At 33.2% G+C, this 22,472-nt stretch overlaps 24 non-coding genes across 24 annotated transcripts; all 24 read left to right on the forward strand.

Annotated features, from left to right (window-relative positions):
• The first annotated feature begins 416 nt into the window (after nucleotides 1–416).
• Nucleotides 417–489, forward strand: TRNAK-UUU (transfer RNA lysine (anticodon UUU)). Its single transcript has one exon. It is a non-coding gene; the product is annotated as a tRNA-Lys (tRNA).
• Nucleotides 490–1,720: 1,231 nt separating this feature from the next.
• TRNAK-UUU (transfer RNA lysine (anticodon UUU)) lies at nucleotides 1,721–1,793 on the forward strand. The gene has a single exon. It is a non-coding gene; the product is annotated as a tRNA-Lys (tRNA).
• Nucleotides 1,794–2,372: 579 nt separating this feature from the next.
• On the forward strand, nucleotides 2,373–2,445 carry TRNAK-UUU (transfer RNA lysine (anticodon UUU)). Its single transcript has one exon. It is a non-coding gene; the product is annotated as a tRNA-Lys (tRNA).
• A 579-nt stretch (nucleotides 2,446–3,024) lies between these two features.
• On the forward strand, nucleotides 3,025–3,097 carry TRNAK-UUU (transfer RNA lysine (anticodon UUU)). The gene has a single exon. It is a non-coding gene; the product is annotated as a tRNA-Lys (tRNA).
• Nucleotides 3,098–3,676: 579 nt separating this feature from the next.
• Nucleotides 3,677–3,749, forward strand: TRNAK-UUU (transfer RNA lysine (anticodon UUU)). Its single transcript has one exon. It is a non-coding gene; the product is annotated as a tRNA-Lys (tRNA).
• A 579-nt stretch (nucleotides 3,750–4,328) lies between these two features.
• On the forward strand, nucleotides 4,329–4,401 carry TRNAK-UUU (transfer RNA lysine (anticodon UUU)). The gene has a single exon. It is a non-coding gene; the product is annotated as a tRNA-Lys (tRNA).
• A 579-nt stretch (nucleotides 4,402–4,980) lies between these two features.
• Nucleotides 4,981–5,053, forward strand: TRNAK-UUU (transfer RNA lysine (anticodon UUU)). The gene has a single exon. It is a non-coding gene; the product is annotated as a tRNA-Lys (tRNA).
• A 579-nt stretch (nucleotides 5,054–5,632) lies between these two features.
• On the forward strand, nucleotides 5,633–5,705 carry TRNAK-UUU (transfer RNA lysine (anticodon UUU)). Its single transcript has one exon. It is a non-coding gene; the product is annotated as a tRNA-Lys (tRNA).
• A 1,231-nt stretch (nucleotides 5,706–6,936) lies between these two features.
• On the forward strand, nucleotides 6,937–7,009 carry TRNAK-UUU (transfer RNA lysine (anticodon UUU)). Its single transcript has one exon. It is a non-coding gene; the product is annotated as a tRNA-Lys (tRNA).
• Nucleotides 7,010–7,588: 579 nt separating this feature from the next.
• Nucleotides 7,589–7,661, forward strand: TRNAK-UUU (transfer RNA lysine (anticodon UUU)). The gene has a single exon. It is a non-coding gene; the product is annotated as a tRNA-Lys (tRNA).
• A 581-nt stretch (nucleotides 7,662–8,242) lies between these two features.
• TRNAK-UUU (transfer RNA lysine (anticodon UUU)) lies at nucleotides 8,243–8,315 on the forward strand. The gene has a single exon. It is a non-coding gene; the product is annotated as a tRNA-Lys (tRNA).
• Nucleotides 8,316–8,894: 579 nt separating this feature from the next.
• TRNAK-UUU (transfer RNA lysine (anticodon UUU)) lies at nucleotides 8,895–8,967 on the forward strand. The gene has a single exon. It is a non-coding gene; the product is annotated as a tRNA-Lys (tRNA).
• A 579-nt stretch (nucleotides 8,968–9,546) lies between these two features.
• TRNAK-UUU (transfer RNA lysine (anticodon UUU)) lies at nucleotides 9,547–9,619 on the forward strand. The gene has a single exon. It is a non-coding gene; the product is annotated as a tRNA-Lys (tRNA).
• Nucleotides 9,620–10,844: 1,225 nt separating this feature from the next.
• Nucleotides 10,845–10,917, forward strand: TRNAK-UUU (transfer RNA lysine (anticodon UUU)). The gene has a single exon. It is a non-coding gene; the product is annotated as a tRNA-Lys (tRNA).
• A 579-nt stretch (nucleotides 10,918–11,496) lies between these two features.
• Nucleotides 11,497–11,569, forward strand: TRNAK-UUU (transfer RNA lysine (anticodon UUU)). Its single transcript has one exon. It is a non-coding gene; the product is annotated as a tRNA-Lys (tRNA).
• A 579-nt stretch (nucleotides 11,570–12,148) lies between these two features.
• TRNAK-UUU (transfer RNA lysine (anticodon UUU)) lies at nucleotides 12,149–12,221 on the forward strand. The gene has a single exon. It is a non-coding gene; the product is annotated as a tRNA-Lys (tRNA).
• Nucleotides 12,222–13,452: 1,231 nt separating this feature from the next.
• TRNAK-UUU (transfer RNA lysine (anticodon UUU)) lies at nucleotides 13,453–13,525 on the forward strand. Its single transcript has one exon. It is a non-coding gene; the product is annotated as a tRNA-Lys (tRNA).
• A 579-nt stretch (nucleotides 13,526–14,104) lies between these two features.
• TRNAK-UUU (transfer RNA lysine (anticodon UUU)) lies at nucleotides 14,105–14,177 on the forward strand. The gene has a single exon. It is a non-coding gene; the product is annotated as a tRNA-Lys (tRNA).
• A 579-nt stretch (nucleotides 14,178–14,756) lies between these two features.
• On the forward strand, nucleotides 14,757–14,829 carry TRNAK-UUU (transfer RNA lysine (anticodon UUU)). The gene has a single exon. It is a non-coding gene; the product is annotated as a tRNA-Lys (tRNA).
• Nucleotides 14,830–17,364: 2,535 nt separating this feature from the next.
• TRNAK-UUU (transfer RNA lysine (anticodon UUU)) lies at nucleotides 17,365–17,437 on the forward strand. The gene has a single exon. It is a non-coding gene; the product is annotated as a tRNA-Lys (tRNA).
• A 1,231-nt stretch (nucleotides 17,438–18,668) lies between these two features.
• TRNAK-UUU (transfer RNA lysine (anticodon UUU)) lies at nucleotides 18,669–18,741 on the forward strand. The gene has a single exon. It is a non-coding gene; the product is annotated as a tRNA-Lys (tRNA).
• Nucleotides 18,742–19,320: 579 nt separating this feature from the next.
• On the forward strand, nucleotides 19,321–19,393 carry TRNAK-UUU (transfer RNA lysine (anticodon UUU)). The gene has a single exon. It is a non-coding gene; the product is annotated as a tRNA-Lys (tRNA).
• Nucleotides 19,394–19,972: 579 nt separating this feature from the next.
• On the forward strand, nucleotides 19,973–20,045 carry TRNAK-UUU (transfer RNA lysine (anticodon UUU)). The gene has a single exon. It is a non-coding gene; the product is annotated as a tRNA-Lys (tRNA).
• Nucleotides 20,046–21,928: 1,883 nt separating this feature from the next.
• On the forward strand, nucleotides 21,929–22,001 carry TRNAK-UUU (transfer RNA lysine (anticodon UUU)). Its single transcript has one exon. It is a non-coding gene; the product is annotated as a tRNA-Lys (tRNA).
• Nucleotides 22,002–22,472: the final 471 nt, after the last annotated feature.

Below are 22,472 nucleotides of genomic sequence, written 5' to 3' on the forward strand. Positions count from 1 at the left end.
AATGGACTTTATCACTCTTCAATAGGCACACATTATTGGCATCTAGTAATATAGTCATCACAAAGTAGTATCACTACATGTCAGTTCTAAAGACTTTATTTCATCAGGAACTCAAATCCATCCATCTTTGATAGGCACACAGTGATTAAATTAGACAAATAATAAATCAAACCTCTTTGACAAAAATAATTGAATGTGATTATTGAAGTAAGGTGATACTTAACGAATCTAAGGATTTACATCTTAAACACAGAGGAAACTAAAATATATTTCATCAAGATACCCTACAAGCCAAGTCTTTAAGTTCATGATTGCAGTAACACATATATTTTTCCACATTTTTTGTAATTGCACAGCAAATTGTCATGTTTTATATATTTCGAGCAGTTTCCAATATGGCAACTTCAGTGCTCAGAGCCTGGATAGCTCAGTCGGTAAAGCATCAGACTTTTAATCTGAGGGTCCAGGGTTCAAGTCCCTGTTCAGGCGAGTGTCAATTAAACAATGTTGTTTTTGTTTGTGAAATGGACAATTTTGCAAGGTTTAAAATTATCCATTCCTGCAGGCAGCCATCTTTTAATTGTTGATGCTGATTATGTTCATTATTCAATGGGAAGGTGAATAGATTGGAAAGATTCTGTAGAATATTAAGAATGGACTTTATCACTCTTCAATAGGCACACATTATTGGCATCTAGTAATATAATCATCACAAAGTAGTATCGCTACATGTCAGTTCTAAAGACTTTATTTCATCAGGAACTCAAATCCATCCTTCTTTGATAGGCACACAGTGATTAAATTAGACAAATAATAAATCAAACCTCTTTGACAAAAATAATTGAATGTGATTATTGAAGTAAGGTGATACTTAACAAATCTAAGAATTTACATCTTAAACACAGAGGAAACTAAAATATATTTCATCAAGATACCCTACAAGCCAAGTCTTTAAGTTCATGATTGCAGTAACACATATATTTTTCCACATTTTTTGTAATTGCACATCAAATTGTCATGTTTTATATATTTCGAGCAGTTTCCAATATGGCAACTTCAGTGTTCAGAGAATGGATAGCTCAGTCGGTAGAGCATCAGACTTTTAATCTGAGGGTCCAGGGTTCAAGTCCCTGTTCAGGCGAGTGTCTTTTAAACAATGGTGTTTTTGTTTGTGAAATGGACAATTTTGCAGAGTTTAAAATTATCCATTCCTGCAGGCAGCCATCTTTTAATTGTTGATGCTGATTATGTTCATTATTCAATGGGAAGGTGAATAGATTGGAAAGATTCTGTAGAATATTAAGAATGGACTTTATCAATCTTCAATAGGCACACATTATTGGCATCTAGTAATATAATCATCACAAAGTAGTATCGCTACATGTCAGTTCTAAAGACTTTATTTCATCAGGAACTCAAATCCATCCTTCTTTGATAGGCACACAGTGATTAAATTAGACAAATAATAAATCAAACCTCTTTGACAAAAATAATTGAATGTGATTATTGAAGTAAGGTGATACTTAACGAATCTAAGAATTTACATCTTAAACACAGAGGAAACTAAAATATATTTCATCAAGAGACCCTACAAGCCAAGTCTTTCAGTTCATGATTGCAGTAACACATATATTTTTCCACATTTTTTGTAATTGCACAGCAAATTGTCATGTTTTATATATTTCGAGCAGTTTCTAATATGGCAAATTCAGTGCTCAGAGCCTGGATAGCTCAGTCGGTAGAGCATCAGACTTTTAATCTGAGGGTCCAGGGTTCAAGTTCCTGTTCAGGCAGGTGTCTTTTAAACAATGGTGTTTTTGTTTGTGAAGTGGACAATTTTGCAGAGTATAAAATTATCCATTCCTGCAGGCAGCCATCTTTTAATTGTTGATGCTGATTATGTTCATTATTCAATGGGAAGGTTAATAGATTGGAAAGATTCTGTAGAATATTAAGAATGGACTTTATCACTCTTCAATAGGCACACATTATTGGCATCTAGTAATATAATCATCACAAAGTAGTATCGCTACATGTTAGTTCTAAAGACTTTATTTCATCAGGAACTCAAATCCATCCTTCTTTGATAGGCACACAGTGATTAAATTAGACAAGTAATAAATCAAACCTCTTTGACAAAAATAATTGAATGTGATTATTGAAGTAAGGTGATACTTAACGAATCTAAGGATTTACATCTTAAACACAGAGGAAACTAAAATATATTTCATCAAGAGACCCTACAAGCCAAGTCTTTTAGTTCATGATAGCAGTAACACATATATTTTTCCACATTTTTTGTAATTGAACAGCAAATTGTCATGTTTTATATATTTCGAGCAGTTTCCAATATGGCTATTTCAGTGCTTAGAGCCTGGATAGCTCAGTTGGTAGAGCATCAGACTTTTAATCTGAGGGTCAAGGGTTCAAGTCCCTGTTCAGGCGAGTGTCTTTTAAACAATGGTGTTTTTGTTTGTGAAATGGACAATTTTGCAAAGTTTAAAATTATCCATTCCTGCAGGCAGCCATCTTTTAATTGTTGATGCTGATTATGTTCATTATTCAATGGGAAGGTGAATAGATTGGAAAGATTCTGTAGAATATTAAGAATGGACTTTATCAATCTTCAATAGGCACACATTATTGGCATCTAGTAATATAATCATCACAAAGTAGTATCGCTACATGTCAGTTCTAAAGACTTTATTTCATCAGGAACTCAAATCCATCCTTCTTTGATAGGCACACAGTGATTAAATTAGACAAATAATAAATCAAACCTCTTTGACAAAAATAATTGAATGTGATTATTGAAGTGAGGTGATACTTAAAGCATCTAAGGATTTACAAATTAAACACAGAGGAAACTAAAATATATTTCATCAAGAGACCCTACAAGCCAAGTTTTTCAGTTCATGATTGCAGTAACACATATATTTTTCCACATTTTTTGTAATTGCACAGCAAATTGTCATGTTTTATATATTTCGAGCAGTTTCCAATATGGCAACTTCAGTGCTCAGAGCCTGGATAGCTCAGTCGGTAGAGCATCAGACTTTTAATCTGAGGGTCCAGGGTTCAAGTCCCTGTTCAGGCGAGTGTCTATTAAACAATGTTGTTTTTGTTTGTGAAATGGACAATTTTGCAAAGTTTAAAATTATCCATTCCTGCAGGCAGCCATATTTTAATTGTTGATGCTGATTATGTTCATTATTCAATGGGAAGGTGAATAGATTGGAAAGATTCTGTAGAATATTAAGAATGGACTTTATCAATCTTCAATAGGCACACATTATTGGCATCTAGTAATATAATCATCACAAAGTAGTATCGCTACATGTCAGTTCTAAAGACTTTATTTCATCAGGAACTCAAATCCATCCTTCTTTGATAGGCACACAGTGATTAAATTAGACAAATAATAAATCAAACCTCTTTGACAAAAATAATTGAATGTGATTATTGAAGTAAGGTGATACTTAACGAATCTAAGAATTTACATCTTAAACACAGAGGAAACAAAAATATATTTCATCAAGAGACCCTACAAGCCAAGTCTTTCAGTTCATGATTGCAGTAACACATATATTTTTCCACATTTTTTGTAATTGCACAGCAAATTGTCATGTTTTATATATTTCGAGCAGTTTCCAATATGGCAACTTCAGTGCTCAGAGCCTGGATAGCTCAGTCGGTAGAGCATCAGACTTTTAATCTGAGGGTCCAGGGTTCAAGTTCCTGTTCAGGCAGGTGTCTTTTAAACAATGGTGTTTTTGTTTGTGAAATGGACAATTTTGCAGATTATAAAATTATCCATTCCTACAGGTAGCTATCTTTTAATTGTTGATGCTGATTATGTTCATTATTCAATGGGAAGGTGAATAGATTGGAAATATTCTGTAGAATATTAAGAATGGACTTTATCACTCTTCAATAGGCACACATTATTGGCATCTAGTAATATAGTCATCACAAAGTAGTATCACTACATGTCAGTTCTAAAGACTTTATTTCATCAGGAACTCAAATCCATCCATCTTTGATAGGCACACAGTGATTAAATTAGACAAATAATAAATCAAACCTCTTTGACAAAAATAATTGAATGTGATTATTGAAGTAAGGTGATACTTAACGAATCTAAGGATTTACATCTTAAACACAGAGGAAACTAAAATATATTTCATCAAGATACCCTACAAGCCAAGTCTTTAAGTTCATGATTGCAGTAACACATATATTTTTCCACATTTTTTGTAATTGCACAGCAAATTGTCATGTTTTATATATTTCGAGCAGTTTCTAATATGGCAAATTCAGTGCTCAGAGCCTGGATAGCTCAGTCGGTAGAGCTTCAGACTTTTAATCTGAGGGTCCAGGGTTCAAGTCCCTGTTCAGGCGAGTGTCTTTTAAACAATGGTGTTTTTGTTTGTGAAATGGACAATTTTGCAGAGTATAAAATTATCCATTCCTGCAGGCAGCCATCTTTTAATTGTTGATGCTGATTATGTTCATTATTCAATGGGAAGGTTAATAGATTGGAAAGATTCTGTAGAATATTAAGAATGGACTTTATCACTCTTCAATAGGCACACATTATTGGCATCTAGTAATATAATCATCACAAAGTAGTATCGCTACATGTTAGTTCTAAAGACTTTATTTCATCAGGAACTCAAATCCATCCTTCTTTGATAGGCACACAGTGATTAAATTAGACAAGTAATAAATCAAACCTCTTTGACAAAAATAATTGAATGTGATTATTGAAGTAAGGTGATACTTAACGAATCTAAGGATTTACATCTTAAACACAGAGGAAACTAAAATATATTTCATCAAGAGACCCTACAAGCCAAGTCTTTTAGTTCATGATAGCAGTAACACATATATTTTTCCACATTTTTTGTAATTGAACAGCAAATTGTCATGTTTTATATATTTCGAGCAGTTTCCAATATGGCAATTTCAGTGCTTAGAGCTTGGATAGCTCAGTTGGTAGAGCATCAGACTTTTAATCTGAGGGTCCAGGGTTCAAGTTCCTGTTCAGGCGAGTGTCTTTTAAACAATGGTGTTTTTGTTTGTGAAATGGACAATTTTGCAGAGTTTAAAATCATCCATTCCTGCAGGCAGCCATCTTTTAATTGTTGATGCTGATTATGTTCATTATTCAATGGGAAGGTGTATAGATTGGAGAGATTCTTTAGAATATTAAGAATGGACTTTATCACTCTTCAATAGGCACACATTATTGGCATCTAGTAATATAGTCATCACAAAGTAGTATCACTACATGTCAGTTCTAAAGACTTTGTTTCATCAGGAACTCAAATCCATCCTTCTTTGATAGGCACACAGTGATTAAATTAGACAAGTAATAAATCAAACCTCTTTGACAAAAATAATTGAATGTGATTATTGAAGTGAGGTGATACTTAAAGCATCTAAGGATTTACAACTTAAACACAGAGGAAACTAAAATATATTTCATCAAGAGACCCTACAAGCCAAGTTTTTCAGTTCATGATTGCAGTAACACATATATTTTTACACATTTTTTGTAATTGCACAGCAAATTGTCATGTTTTATATATTTCGAGCAGTTTCCAATATGGCAACTTCAGTGCTCAGAGCCTGGATAGCTCAGTCGGTAAAGCATCAGACTTTTAATTTGAGGGTCCAGGGTTCAAGTCCCTGTTCAGGCGAGTGTCAATTAAACAATGTTGTTTTTGTTTGTGAAATGGACAATTTTGCAAGGTTTAAAATTATCCATTCCTGCAGGCAGCCATCTTTTAATTGTTGATGCTGATTATGTTCATTATTCAATGGGAAGGTGAATAGATTGGAAAGATTCTGTAGAATATTAAGAATGGACTTTATCACTCTTCAATAGGCACACATTATTGGCATCTAGTAATATAATCATCACAAAGTAGTATCGCTACATGTCAGTTCTAAAGACTTTATTTCATCAGGAACTCAAATCCATCCTTCTTTGATAGGCACACAGTGATTAAATTAGACAAATAATAAATCAAACCTCTTTGACAAAAATAATTGAATGTGATTATTGAAGTAAGGTGATACTTAACAAATTTAAGAATTTACATCTTAAACACAGAGGAAACTAAAATATATTTCATCAAGATACCCTACAAGCCAAGTCTTTAAGTTCATGATTGCAGTAACACATATATTTTTCCACATTTTTTGTAATTGCACATCAAATTGTCATGTTTTATATATTTCGAGCAGTTTCCAATATGGCAACTTCAGTGTTCAGAGAATGGATAGCTCAGTCGGTAGAGCATCAGACTTTTAATCTGAGGGTCCAGGGTTCAAGTCCCTGTTCAGGCGAGTGTCTATTAAACAATGTTGTTTTTGTTTGTGAAATGGACAATTTTGCAAAGTTTAAAATTATCCATTCCTGCAGGCAGCCATATTTTAATTGTTGATGCTGATTATGTTCATTATTCAATGGGAAGGTGAATAGATTGGAAAGATTCTGTAGAATATTAAGAATGGACTTTATCAATCTTCAATAGGCACACATTATTGGCATCTAGTAATATAATCATCACAAAGTAGTATCGCTACATGTCAGTTCTAAAGACTTTATTTCATCAGGAACTCAAATCCATCCTTCTTTGATAGGCACACAGTGATTAAATTAGACAAATAATAAATCAAACCTCTTTGACAAAAATAATTGAATGTGATTATTGAAGTAAGGTGATACTTAACGAATCTAAGAATTTACATCTTAAACACAGAGGAAACAAAAATATATTTCATCAAGATACCCTACAAGACAAGTCTTTCAGTTCATGATAGCAGTAACACATATATTTTTCCACATTTTTTGTAATTGAACATCAAATTGTCATGTTTTATATATTTCGAGCAGTTTCCAATATGGCAATTTCAGTGCTTAGAGCCTGGATAGCTCAGTTGGTAGAGCATCAGACTTTTAGTCTGAGGGTCCAGGGTTCAAGTCCCTGTTCAGGCGAGTGTCTTTTAAACAATGGTGTTTTTGTTTGTGAAATGGACAATTTTGCAGAGTTTAAAATCATCCATTCCTGCAGGCAGCCATCTTTTAATTGTTGATGCTGATTATGTTCATTATTCAATGGGAAGGTGTATAGATTGGAGAGATTCTTTAGAATATTAAGAATGGACTTTATCACTCTTCAATAGGCACACATTATTGGCATCTAGTAATATAGTCATCACAAAGTAGTATCACTACATGTCAGTTCTAAAGACTTTGTTTCATCAGGAACTCAAATCCATCCTTCTTTGATAGGCACACAGTGATTAAATTAGACAAGTAATAAATCAAACCTCTTTGACAAAAATAATTGAATGTGATTATTGAAGTGAGGTGATACTTAAAGCATCTAAGGATTTACAACTTAAACACAGAGGAAACTAAAATATATTTCATCAAGAGACCCTACAAGCCAAGTCTTTCAGTTCATGATTGCAGTAACACATATATTTTTCCACATTTTTTGTAATTGCACAGCAAATTGTCATGTTTTATATATTTCGAGCAGTTTCCAATATGGCAACTTCAGTGCTCAGAGCCTGGATAGCTCAGTCGGTAGAGCATCAGACTTTTAATCTGAGGGTCCAGGGTTCAAGTCCCTGTTCAGGTGAGTGTCTTTTAAACAATGGTCTTTTTGTTTGTGAAATGGACAATTTTGCAGAGTTTAAAATTATCCATTCCTGCAGGCAGCCATCTTTTAATTGTTGATGCTGATTATGTTCATTATTCAATGGGAAGGTGTATAGATTGGAGAGATTCTTTAGAATATTAAGAATGGACTTTATCACACTTCAATAGGCACACATTATTGGCATCTAGTAATATAGTCATCACAAAGTAGTATCACTACATGTCAGTTCTAAAGACTTTGTTTCATCAGGAACTCAAATCCATCCTTCTTTGATAGGCACACAGTGATTAAATTAGACAAGTAATAAATCAAACCTCTTTGACAAAAATAATTGAATGTGATTATTGAAGTGAGGTGATACTTATAGCATCTAAGGATTTACAACTTAAACACAGAGGAAACTAAAATATATTTCATCAAGAGACCCTACAAGCCAAGTCTTTCAGTTCATGATTGCAGTAACACATATATATTTTTCCACATTTTTTGTAATTGCACAGCAAATTGTCATGTTTTATATATTTCGAGCAGTTTCCAATATGGCAACTTCAGCACTCAGAGCCTTGATAGCTCAGTCGGTAGAGCATCAGACTTTTAATCTGAGGGTCCAGGGTTCAAGTCCCTGTTCAGGCGAGTGTCTTTTAAACAATGGTGTTTTTGTTTGTGAAATGGACAATTTTGCAGAGTTTAAAATCATCCATTCCTGCAGGCAGCCATCTTTTAATTGTTGATGCTGATTATGTTCATTATTCAATGGGAAGGTTAATAGATTGGAAAGATTCTGTAGAATATTAAGAATGGACTTTATCACTCTTCAATAGGCACACATTATTGGCATCTAGTAATATAATCATCACAAAGTAGTATCGCTACATGTTAGTTCTAAAGACTTTATTTCATCAGGAACTCAAATCCATACTTCTTTGATAGGCACACAGTGATTAAATTAGACAAGTAATAAATCAAACCTCTTTGACAAAAATAATTGAATGTGATTATTGAAGTAAGGTGATACTTAACGAATCTAAGGATTTACATCTTAAACACAGAGGAAACTAAAATATATTTCATCAAGAGACCCTACAAGCCAAGTCTTTTAGTTCATGATAGCAGTAACACATATATTTTTCCACATTTTTTGTAATTGAACAGCAAATTGTCATGTTTTATATATTTCGAGCAGTTTCCAATATGGCAATTTCAGTGCTTAGAGCCTGGATAGCTCAGTTGGTAGAGCATCAGACTTTTAATCTGAGGGTCCAGGGTTCAAGTCCCTGTTCAGGCGAGTGTCTTTTAAACAATGGTGTTTTTGTTTGTGAAATGGACAATTTTGCAGAGTTTAAAATCATCCATTCCTGCAGGCAGCCATCTTTTAATTGTTGATGCTGATTATGTTCATTATTCAATGGGAAGGTGTATAGATTGGAGAGATTCTTTAGAATATTAAGAATGGACTTTATCACTCTTCAATAGGCACACATTATTGGCATCTAGTAATATAGTCATCACAAAGTAGTATCACTACATGTCAGTTCTAAAGACTTTGTTTCATCAGGAACTCAAATCCATCCTTCTTTGATAGGCACACAGTGATTAAATTAGACAAGTAATAAATCAAACCTCTTTGACAAAAATAATTGAATGTGATTATTGAAGTGAGGTGATACTTAAAGCATCTAAGGATTTACAACTTAAACACAGAGGAAACTAAAATATATTTCATCAAGAGACCCTACAAGCCAAGTTTTTCAGTTCATGATTGCAGTAACACATATATTTTTCCACATTTTTTGTAATTGCACAGCAAATTGTCATGTTTTATATATTTCGAGCAGTTTCCAATATGGCAACTTCTGTGCTCAGAGCCTGGATAGCTCAGTCGGTAGAGCATCAGACTTTTAATCTGAGGGTCCAGGGTTCAAGTCCCCGTTCAGGCGAGTGTCTATTAAACAATTTTGTTTGTGAAATGGACAATTTTGCAGATTATAAAATTATCCATTCCTACAGGTAGCTATCTTTTAATTGTTGATGCTGATTATGTTCATTATTCAATGGGAAGGTGAATAGATTAGAAATATTCTGTAGAATATTAAGAATGGACTTTATCACTCTTCAATAGGCACACATTATTGGCATCTAGTAATATAATCATCACAAAGTAGTATCGCTACATGTCAGTTCTAAAGACTTTATTTCATCAGGAACTCAAATCCATCCTTCTTTGATAGGCACACAGTGATTAAATTAGACAAATAATAAATCAAACCTCTTTGACAAAAATAATTGAATGTGATTATTGAAGTAAGGTGATACTTAACGAATCTAAGAATTTACATCTTAAACACAGAGGAAACTAAAATATATTTCATCAAGATACCCTACAAGCCAAGTCTTTCAGTTCATGATTGCAGTAACACATATATTTTTCCACATTTTTTGTAATTGCACATCAAATTGTCATGTTTTATATATTTCGAGCAGTTTCCAATATGGCAACATCAGTGTTCAGAGAATGGATAGCTCAGTCGGTAGAGCATCAGCCTTTTAATCTGAGGGTCCAGGGTTCAAGTCATTATTCAGGAGAGTGTCTTTTAAACAATGGTGTTTTTGTTTGTGAAATGGACAATATTGCAGAGTTTAAAATCATCCATTCCTGCAGGCAGCCATCTTTTAATTGTTGATGCTGATTATGTTCATTATTCAATGGGAAGGTGTATAGATTGGAGAGATTCTTTAGAATATTAAGAATGGACTTTATCACTCTTCAATAGGCACACATTATTGGCATCTAGTTATATAGTCATCACAAAGTAGTATCACTACATGTCAGTTCTAAAGACTTTGTTTCATCAGGAACTCAAATCCATCCTTCTTTGATAGGCACACAGTGATTAAATTAGACAAATAATAAATCAAACCTCTTTGACAAAAATAATTGAATGTGATTATTGAAGTAAGGTGATACTTAACGAATCTAAGAATTTACATCTTAAACACAGAGGAAACTAAAATATATTTCATCAAGATACCCTACAAGACAAGTCTTTCAGTTCATGATAGCAGTAACACATATATTTTTCCACATTTTTTGTAATTGCACAGCAAATTGTCATGTTTTATATATTTCGAGCAGTTTCTAATATGGCGATTTCAGTGCTTAGAGCTTGGATAGCTCAGTTGGTAGAGCATCAGACTTTTAATCTGACGGTCCAGGGTTCAAGTCCCTGTTCAGGCGAGTGTCTTTTAAACAATGGTGTTTTTGTTTGTGAAATGGACAATTTTGCAGAGTTTAAAATCATCCATTCCTGCAGGCAGCCATCTTTTAATTGTTGATGCTGATTATGTTCATTATTCAATGGGAAGGTGTATAGATTGGAGAGATTCTTTAGAATATTAAGAATGGACTTTATCACTCTTCAATAGGCACACATTATTGGCATCTAGTAATATAGTCATCACAAAGTAGTATCACTACATGTCAGTTCTAAAGATTTTGTTTCATCAGGAACTCAAATCCATCCTTCTTTGATAGGCACACAGTGATTAAATTAGACAAGTAATAAATCAAACCTCTTTGACAAAAATAATTAAATGTGATTATTGAAGTGAGGTGATACTTAAAGCATCTAAGGATTTACAACTTAAACACAGAGGAAACTAAAATATATTTCATCAAGAGACCCTACAAGCCAAGTTTTTCAGTTCATGATTGCAGTAACACATATATTTTTCCACATTTTTTGTAATTGCACAGCAAATTGTCATGTTTTATATATTTCGAGCAGTTTCCAATAATGCAACTTCTGTGCTCAGAGCCTGGATAGCTCAGTCGGTAGAGCATCAGACTTTTAATCTGAGGGTCCAGGGTTCAAGTCCCCGTTCAGGCGAGTGTCTATTAAACAATGTTGTTTTTGTTTGTGAAATGGACAATTTTGCAAAGTTTAAAATTATCCATTCCTGCAGGCAGCCATCTTTTAATTGTTGATGCTGATTATGTTCATTATTCAATGGGAAGGTGAATAGATTGGAAAGATTCTGTAGAATATTAAGAATGGACTTTATCACTCTTCAATAGGCACACATTATTGGCATCTAGTAATATAATCATCACAAAGTAGTATCGCTACATGTCAGTTCTAAAGACTTTATTTCATCAGGAACTCAAATCCATCCTTCTTTGATAGGCACACAGTGATTAAATTAGACAAATAATAAATCAAACCTCTTTGACAAAAATAATTGAATGTGATTATTGAAGTAAGGTGATACTTAACAAATCTAATAATTTACATCTTAAACACAGAGGAAACTAAAATATATTTCATCAAGATACCCTACAAGCCAAGTCTTTCAGTTCATGATTGCAGTAACACATATATTTTTCCACATTTTTTGTAATTGCACAGCAAATTGTCATGTTTTATATATTTCGAGCAGTTTCCAATATGGCAACTTCAGTGCTCAGAGCCTGGATAGCTCAGTCGGTAGAGCATCAGACTTTTAATCTGAGGGTCCAGGGTTCAAGTTCCTGTTCAGGCGAGTGTCTTTTAAACAATGGTGTTTTTGTTTGTGAAATGGACAATTTTGCAGATTATAAAATTATCCATTCCTACAGGTAGCTATCTTTTAATTGTTGATGCTGATTATGTTCATTATTCAATGGGAAGGTGAATAGATTGGAAATATTCTGTAGAATATTAAGAATGGACTTTATCACTCTTCAATAGGCACACATTATTGGCATCTAGTAATATAATCATCACAAAGTAGTATCGCTACATGTCAGTTCTAAAGACTTTATTTCATCAGGAACTCAAATCCATCCTTCTTTGATAGGCACACAGTGATTAAATTAGACAAATAATAAATCAAACCTCTTTGACAAAAATAATTGAATGTGATTATTGAAGTAAGGTGATACTTAACGAATCTAAGAATTTACATCTTAAACACAGAGGAAACTAAAATATATTTCATCAAGATACCCTACAAGCCAAGTCTTTCAGTTCATGATTGCAGTAACACATATATTTTTCCACATTTTTTGTAATTGCACATCAAATTGTCATGTTTTATATATTTCGAGCAGTTTCCAATATGGCAACATCAGTGTTCAGAGAATGGATAGCTCAGTCGGTAGAGCATCAGCCTTTTAATCTGAGGGTCCAGGGTTCAAGTCATTATTCAGGAGAGTGTCTTTTAAACAATGGTGTTTTTGTTTGTGAAATGGACAATATTGCAGAGTTTAAAATCATCCATTCCTGCAGGCAGCCATCTTTTAATTGTTGATGCTGATTATGTTCATTATTCAATGGGAAGGTGTATAGATTGGAGAGATTCTTTAGAATATTAAGAATGGACTTTATCACTCTTCAATAGGCACACATTATTGGCATCTAGTAATATAGTCATCACAAAGTAGTATCACTACATGTCAGTTCTAAAGACTTTGTTTCATCAGGAACTCAAATCCATCCTTCTTTGATAGGCACACAGTGATTAAATTAGACAAATAATAAATCAAACCTCTTTGACAAAAATAATTGAATGTGATTATTGAAGTAAGGTTATACTTAACGAATCTAAGAATTTACATCTTAAACACAGAGGAAACTAAAATATATTTCATCAAGATACCCTACAAGACAAGTCTTTCAGTTCATGATTGCAGTAACACATATATTTTTCCACATTTTTTGTAATTGCACAGCAAATTGTCATGTTTTATATATTTCGAGCAGTTTCTAATATGGCAAATTCACTGCTCAGAGCCTGGATAGCTCAGTCGGTAGAGCTTCAGACTTTTAATCTGAGGGTCCAGGGTTCAAGTCCCTGTTCAGGCGAGTGTCTTTTAAACAATGGTGTTTTTGTTTGTGAAATGGACAATTTTGCAGAGTATAAAATTATCCATTCCTGCAGGCAGCCATCTTTTAATTGTTGATGCTGATTATGTTCATTATTCAATGGGAAGGTGAATAGATTGGAAAGATTCTGTAGAATATTAAGAATGGACTTTATCACTCTTCAATAGGCACACATTATTGGCATCTAGTAATATAATCATCACAAAGTAGTATCGCTACATGTTAGTTCTAAAGACTTTATTTCATCAGGAACTCAAATCCATCCTTCTTTGATAGGCACACTGTGATTAAATTAGACAAGTAATAAATCAAACCTCTTTGACAAAAATAATTGAATGTGATTATTGAAGTAAGGTGATACTTAACGAATCTAAGGATTTACATCTTAAACACAGAGGAAACTAAAATATATTTCATCAAGAGACCCTACAAGCCAAGTCTTTTAGTTCATGATAGCAGTAACACATATATTTTTCCACATTTTTTGTAATTGAACAGCAAATTGTCATGTTTTATATATTTCGAGCAGTTTCCAATATGGCAATTTCAGTGCTTAGAGCTTGGATAGCTCAGTTGGTAGAGCATCAGACTTTTAATCTGACGGTCCAGGGTTCAAGTCCCTGTTCAGGCGAGTGTCTTTTAAACAATGGTGTTTTTGTTTGTGAAATGGACAATTTTGCAGAGTTTAAAATCATCCATTCCTGCAGGCAGCCAACTTTTAATTGTTGATGCTGATTATGTTCATTATTCAATGGGAAGGTGTATAGATTGGAGAGATTCTTTAGAATATTAAGAATGGACTTTATCACTCTTCAATGGGCACACATTATTGGCATCTAGTAATATAGTCATCACAAAGTAGTATCACTACATGTCAGTTCTAAAGATTTTGTTTCATCAGGAACTCAAATCCATCCTTCTTTGATAGGCACACAGTGATTAAATTAGACAAGTAATAAATCAAACCTCTTTGACAAAAATAATTAAATGTGATTATTGAAGTGAGGTGATACTTAAAGCATCTAAGGATTTACAACTTAAACACAGAGGAAACTAAAATATATTTCATCAAGAGACCCTACAAGCCAAGTTTTTCAGTTCATGATTGCAGTAACACATATATTTTTACACATTTTTTGTAATTGCACATCAAATTGTCATGTTTTATATATTTCGAGCAGTTTCCAATATGGCAACTTCAGCGCTCGGAGCCTGGATAGCTCAGTCGGTAGAGCATCAGACTTTTAATCTGAGAGTCCAGGGTTCAAGTCCCTGTTCAGGCGAGTGTCAATTAAACAATGTTGTTTTTGTTTGTGAAATGGACAATTTTGCAAAGTTTAAAATTATCCATTCCTGCAGGCAGCCATCTTTTAATTGTTGATGCTGATTATGTTCATTATTCAATGGGAAGGTGAATAGATTGGAAAGATTCTGTAGAATATTAAGAATGGACTTTATCACTCTTCAATAGGCACACATTATTGGCATCTAGTAATATAATCATCACAAAGTAGTATCGCTACATGTCAGTTCTAAAGACTTTATTTCATCAGGAACTCAAATCCATCCTTCTTTGATAGGCACACAGTGATTAAATTAGACAAATAATAAATCAAACCTCTTTGACAAAAATAATTGAATGTGATTATTCAAGTAAGGTGATACTTAACAAATCTAAGAATTTACATCTTAAACACAGAGGAAACTAAAATATATTTAATCAAGATACCCTACAAGCCAAGTCTTTAAGTTCATGATTGCAGTAACACATATATTTTTCCACATTTTTTGTAATTGCACATCAAATTGTCATGTTTTATATATTTCGAGCAGTTTCCAATATGGCAACTTCAGTGTTCAGAGAATGGATATCTCAGTCGGTAGAGCATCAGACTTTTAATCTGAGGGTCCAGGGTTCAAGTCCCTTTTCAGGCGAGTGTCTTTTAAACAATGGTGTTTTTGTTTGTGAAATGGACAATTTTGCAGAGTTTAAAATTATCCATTCCTGCAGGCAGCTATCTTTTAATTGTTGATGCTGATTATGTTCATTATTCAATGGGAAGGTTAATAGATTGGAAAGATTCTGTAGAATATTAAGAATGGACTTTATCACTCTTCAATAGGCACACATTATTGGCATCTAGTAATATAATCATCACAAAGTAGTATCGCTACATGTTAGTTCTAAAGACTTTATTTCATCAGGAACTCAAATCCATCCTTCTTTGATAGGCACACAGTGATTAAATTAGACAAGTAATAAATCAAACCTCTTTGACAAAAATAATTGAATGTGATTATTGAAGTAAGGTGATACTTAACGAATCTAAGGATTTACATCTTAAACACAGAGGAAACTAAAATATATTTAATCAAGATACCCTACAAGCCAAGTCTTTAAGTTCATGATTGCAGTAACACATATATTTTTCCACATTTTTTGTAATTGCACATCAAATTGTCATGTTTTATATATTTCGAGCAGTTTCCAATATGGCAACTTCAGTGTTCAGAGAATGGATATCTCAGTCGGTAGAGCATCAGACTTTTAATCTGAGGGTCCAGGGTTCAAGTCCCTTTTCAGGCGAGTGTCTTTTAAACAATGGTGTTTTTGTTTGTGAAATGGACAATTTTGCAGAGTTTAAAATTATCCATTCCTGCAGGCAGCTATCTTTTAATTGTTGATGCTGATTATGTTCATTATTCAATGGGAAGGTTAATAGATTGGAAAGATTCTGTAGAATATTAAGAATGGACTTTATCACTCTTCAATAGGCACACATTATTGGCATCTAGTAATATAATCATCACAAAGTAGTATCGCTACATGTTAGTTCTAAAGACTTTATTTCATCAGGAACTCAAATCCATCCTTCTTTGATAGGCACACAGTGATTAAATTAGACAAGTAATAAATCAAACCTCTTTGACAAAAATAATTGAATGTGATTATTGAAGTAAGGTGATACTTAACGAATCTAAGGATTTACATCTTAAACACAGAGGAAACTAAAATATATTTCATCAAGAGACCCTACAAGCCAAGTCTTTTAGTTCATGATAGCAGTAACACATATATTTTTCCACATTTTTTGTAATTGAACAGCAAATTGTCATGTTTTATATATTTCGAGCAGTTTCCAATATGGCAACATCAGTGTTCAGAGAATGGATAGCTCAGTCGGTAGAGCATCAGCCTTTTAATCTGAGGGTCCAGGTTTCAAGTCCCTATTCAGGATTGTGTCTTTTAAACAATGGTGTTTTTGTTTGTGAAATGGACAATTTTGCAGAGTTTAAAATCATCCATTCCTGCAGGCAGCCATCTTTTAATTGTTGATGCTGATTATGTTCATTATTCAATGGGAAGGTGTATAGATTGGAGAGATTCTTTAGAATATTAAGAATGGACTTTATCACTCTTCAATAGGCACACATTATTGGCATCTAGTAATATAGTCATCACAAAGTAGTATCACTACATGTCAGTTCTAAAGACTTTGTTTCATCAGGAACTCAAATCCATCCTTCTTTGATAGGCACACAGTGATTAAATTAGACAAATAATAAATCAAACCTCTTTGACAAAAATAATTGAATGTGATTATTGAAGTAAGGTTATACTTAACGAATCTAAGAATTTACATCTTAAACACAGAGGAAACTAAAATATATTTCATCAAGATACCCTACAAGACAAGTCTTTCAGTTCATGATTGCAGTAACACATATATTTTTCCACATTTTTTGTAATTGCACAGCAAATTGTCATGTTTTATATATTTCGAGCAGTTTCTAATATGGCAAATTCAGTGCTCAAAGCCTGGATAGCTCAGTCGGTAGAGCTTCAGACTTTTAATCTGAGGGTCCAGGGTTCAAGTCCCTGTTCAGGCGAGTGTCTTTTAAACAATGGTGTTTTTGTTTGTGAAATGGACAATTTTGCAGAGTATAAAATTATCCATTCCTGCAGGCAGCCATCTTTTAATTGTTGATGCTGATTATGTTCATTATTCAATGGGAAGATGAATAGATTGGAAATATTCTGTAGAATATTAAGAATGGACTTTATCACTCTTCAATAGGCACACATTATTGGCATCTAGTAATATAATCATCACAAAGTAGTATCGCTACATGTCAGTTCTAAAGACTTTATTTCATCAGGAACTCAAATCCATCCTTCTTTGATAGGCACACAGTGATTAAATTAGACAAATAATAAATCAAACCTCTTTGACAAAAATAATTGAATGTGATTATTGAAGTAAGGTGATACTTAACGAATCTAAGAATTTACATCTTAAACACAGAGGAAACTAAAATATATTTCATCAAGATACCCTACAAGCCAAGTCTTTCAGTTCATGATTGCAGTAACACATATATTTTTCCACATTTTTTGTAATTGCACATCAAATTGTCATGTTTTATATATTTCGAGCAGTTTCCAATATGGCAACATCAGTGTTCAGAGAATGGATAGCTCAGTCGGTAGAGCATCAGCCTTTTAATCTGAGGGTCCAGGGTTCAAGTCATTATTCAGGAGAGTGTCTTTTAAACAATGGTGTTTTTGTTTGTGAAATGGACAATATTGCAGAGTTTAAAATCATCCATTCCTGCAGGCAGCCATCTTTTAATTGTTGATGCTGATTATGTTCATTATTCAATGGGAAGGTGTATAGATTGGAGAGATTCTTTAGAATATTAAGAATGGACTTTATCACTCTTCAATAGGCACACATTATTGGCATCTAGTAATATAGTCATCACAAAGTAGTATCACTACATGTCAGTTCTAAAGACTTTGTTTCATCAGGAACTCAAATCCATCCTTCTTTGATAGGCACACAGTGATTAAATTAGACAAATAATAAATCAAACCTCTTTGACAAAAATAATTGAATGTGATTATTGAAGTAAGGTTATACTTAACGAATCTAAGAATTTACATCTTAAACACAGAGGAAACTAAAATATATTTCATCAAGATACCCTACAAGACAAGTCTTTCAGTTCATGATTGCAGTAACACATATATTTTTCCACATTTTTTGTAATTGCACAGCAAATTGTCATGTTTTATATATTTCGAGCAGTTTCTAATATGGCAAATTCAGTGCTCAGAGCCTGGATAGCTCAGTTGGTAGAGCTTCAGACTTTTAATCTGAGGGTCCAGGGTTCAAGTCCCTGTTCAGGCGAGTGTCTTTTAAACAATGGTGTTTTTGTTTGTGAAATGGACAATTTTGCAGAGTATAAAATTATCCATTCCTGCAGGCAGCCATCTTTTAATTGTTGATGCTGATTATGTTCATTATTCAATGGGAAGGTGAATAGATTGGAAAGATTCTGTAGAATATTAAGAATGGACTTTATCACTCTTCAATAGGCACACATTATTGGCATCTAGTAATATAATCATCACAAAGTAGTATCGCTACATGTTAGTTCTAAAGACTTTATTTCATCAGGAACTCAAATCCATCCTTCTTTGATAGGCACACTGTGATTAAATTAGACAAGTAATAAATCAAACCTCTTTGACAAAAATAATTGAATGTGATTATTGAAGTAAGGTGATACTTAACGAATCTAAGGATTTACATCTTAAACACAGAGGAAACTAAAATATATTTCATCAAGAGACCCTACAAGCCAAGTCTTTTAGTTCATGATAGCAGTAACACATATATTTTTCCACATTTTTTGTAATTGAACAGCAAATTGTCATGTTTTATATATTTCGAGCAGTTTCCAATATGGCAATTTCAGTGCTTAGAGCTTGGATAGCTCAGTTGGTAGAGCATCAGACTTTTAATCTGACGGTCCAGGGTTCAAGTCCCTGTTCAGGCGAGTGTCTTTTAAACAATGGTGTTTTTGTTTGTGAAATGGACAATTTTGCAGAGTTTAAAATCATCCATTCCAGCAGGCAGCCAACTTTTAATTGTTGATGCTGATTATGTTCATTATTCAATGGGAAGGTGTATAGATTGGAGAGATTCTTTAGAATATTAAGAATGGACTTTATCACTCTTCAATAGGCACACATTATTGGCATCTAGTAATATAGTCATCACAAAGTAGTATCACTACATGTCAGTTCTAAAGATTTTGTTTCATCAGGAACTCAAATCCATCCTTCTTTGATAGGCACACAGTGATTAAATTAGACAAGTAATAAATCAAACCTCTTTGACAAAAATAATTAAATGTGATTATTGAAGTGAGGTGATACTTAAAGCATCTAAGGATTTACAACTTAAACACAGAGGAAACTAAAATATATTTCATCAAGAGACCCTACAAGCCAAGTTTTTCAGTTCATGATTGCAGTAACACATATATTTTTACACATTTTTTGTAATTGCACATCAAATTGTCATGTTTTATATATTTCGAGCAGTTTCCAATATGGCAACTTCAGTGCTCGGAGCCTGGATAGCTCAGTCGGTAGAGCATCAGACTTTTAATCTGAGGGTCCAGGGTTCAAGTCCCTGTTCAGGCGAGTGTCAATTAAACAATGTTGTTTTTGTTTGTGAAATGGACAATTTTGCAAAGTTTAAAATTATCCATTCCTGCAGGCAGCCATCTTTTAATTGTTGATGCTGATTATGTTCATTATTCAATGGGAAGGTGAATAGATTGGAAAGATTCTGTAGAATATTAAGAATGGACTTTATCACTCTTCAATAGGCACACATTATTGGCATCTAGTAATATAATCATCACAAAGTAGTATCGCTACATGTCAGTTCTAAAGACTTTATTTCATCAGGAACTCAAATCCATCCTTCTTTGATAGGCACACAGTGATTAAATTAGACAAATAATAAATCAAACCTCTTTGACAAAAATAATTGAATGTGATTATTCAAGTAAGGTGATACTTAACAAATCTAAGAATTTACATCTTAAACACAGAGGAAACTAAAATATATTTAATCAAGATACCCTACAAGCCAAGTCTTTAAGTTCATGATTGCAGTAACACATATATTTTTCCACATTTTTTGTAATTGCACATCAAATTGTCATGTTTTATATATTTCGAGCAGTTTCCAATATGGCAACTTCAGTGTTCAGAGAATGGATATCTCAGTCGGTAGAGCATCAGACTTTTAATCTGAGGGTCCAGGGTTCAAGTCCCTTTTCAGGCGAGTGTCTTTTAAACAATGGTGTTTTTGTTTGTGAAATGGACAATTTTGCAGAGTTTAAAATTATCCATTCCTGCAGGCAGCTATCTTTTAATTGTTGATGCTGATTATGTTCATTATTCAATGGGAAGGTTAATAGATTGGAAAGATTCTGTAGAATATTAAGAATGGACTTTATCACTCTTCAATAGGCACACATTATTGGCATCTAGTAATATAATCATCACAAAGTAGTATCGCTACATGTTAGTTCTAAAGACTTTATTTCATCAGGAACTCAAATCCATCCTTCTTTGATAGGCACACAGTGATTAAATTAGACAAGTAATAAATCAAACCTCTTTGACAAAAATAATTGAATGTGATTATTGAAGTAAGGTGATACTTAACGAATCTAAGGATTTACATCTTAAACACAGAGGAAACTAAAATATATTTCATCAAGAGACCCTACAAGCCAAGTCTTTTAGTTCATGATAGCAGTAACACATATATTTTTCCACATTTTTTGTAATTGAACAGCAAATTGTCATGTTTTATATATTTCGAGCAGTTTCCAATATGGCAACATCAGTGTTCAGAGAATGGATAGCTCAGTCGGTAGAGCATCAGCCTTTTAATCTGAGGGTCCAGGTTTCAAGTCCCTATTCAGGATTGTGTCTTTTAAACAATGGTGTTTTTGTTTGTGAAATGGACAATTTTGCAGAGTTTAAAATCATCCATTCCTGCAGGCAGCCATCTTTTAATTGTTGATGCTGATTATGTTCATTATTCAATGGGAAGGTGTATAGATTGGAGAGATTCTTTAGAATATTAAGAATGGACTTTATCACTCTTCAATAGGCACACATTATTGGCATCTAGTAATATAATCATCACAAAGTAGTATCGCTATATGTCAGTTCTAAAGACTTTATTTCATCAGGAACTCAAATCCATCCTTCTTTGATAGGCACACAGTGATTAAATTAGACAAGTAATAAATCAAACCTCTTTGACAAAAATAATTGAATGTGATTATTGAAGTAAGGTGATACTTAACGAATCTAAGGATTTACATCTTAAACACAGAGGAAACTAAAATATATTTCATCAAGATACCCTACAAGCCAAGTCTTTAAGTTCATGATTGCAGTAACACATATATTTTTCCACATTTTTTGTAATTGCACAGCAAATTGTCATGTTTTATATATTTCGAGCAGTTTCTAATATGGCAAATTCAGTGCTCAGAGCCTGGATAGCTCAGTCGGTAGAGCTTCAGACTTTTAATCTGAGGGTCCAGGGTTCAAGTCCCTGTTCAGGCGAGTGTCTTTTAAACAATGGTGTTTTTGTTTGTGAAATGGACAATTTTGCAGTGTATAAAATTATCCATTCCTGCAGGCAGCCATCTTTTAATTGTTGATGCTGATTATGTTCATTATTCAATGGGAAGGTGAATAGATTGGAAATATTCTGTAGAATATTAAGAATGGACTTTATCACTCTTCAATAGGCACACATTATTGGCATCTAGTAATATAATCATCACAAAGTAGTATCGCTATATGTCAGTTCTAAAGACTTTATTTCATCAGGAACTCAAATCCATCCTTCTTTGATAGGCACACAGTGATTAAATTAGACAAGTAATAAATCAAACCTCTTTGACAAAAATAATTGAATGTGATTATTGAAGTAAGGTGATACTTAACGAATCTAAGGATTTACATCTTAAACACAGAGGAAACTAAAATATATTTCATCAAGATACCCTACAAGCCAAGTCTTTAAGTTCA

The sequence above is a fragment of the Pseudophryne corroboree genome, chromosome 1 (assembly GCF_028390025.1).
Source record: "Pseudophryne corroboree isolate aPseCor3 chromosome 1, aPseCor3.hap2, whole genome shotgun sequence".
Lineage (NCBI taxonomy): Eukaryota > Metazoa > Chordata > Amphibia > Anura > Myobatrachidae > Pseudophryne > Pseudophryne corroboree.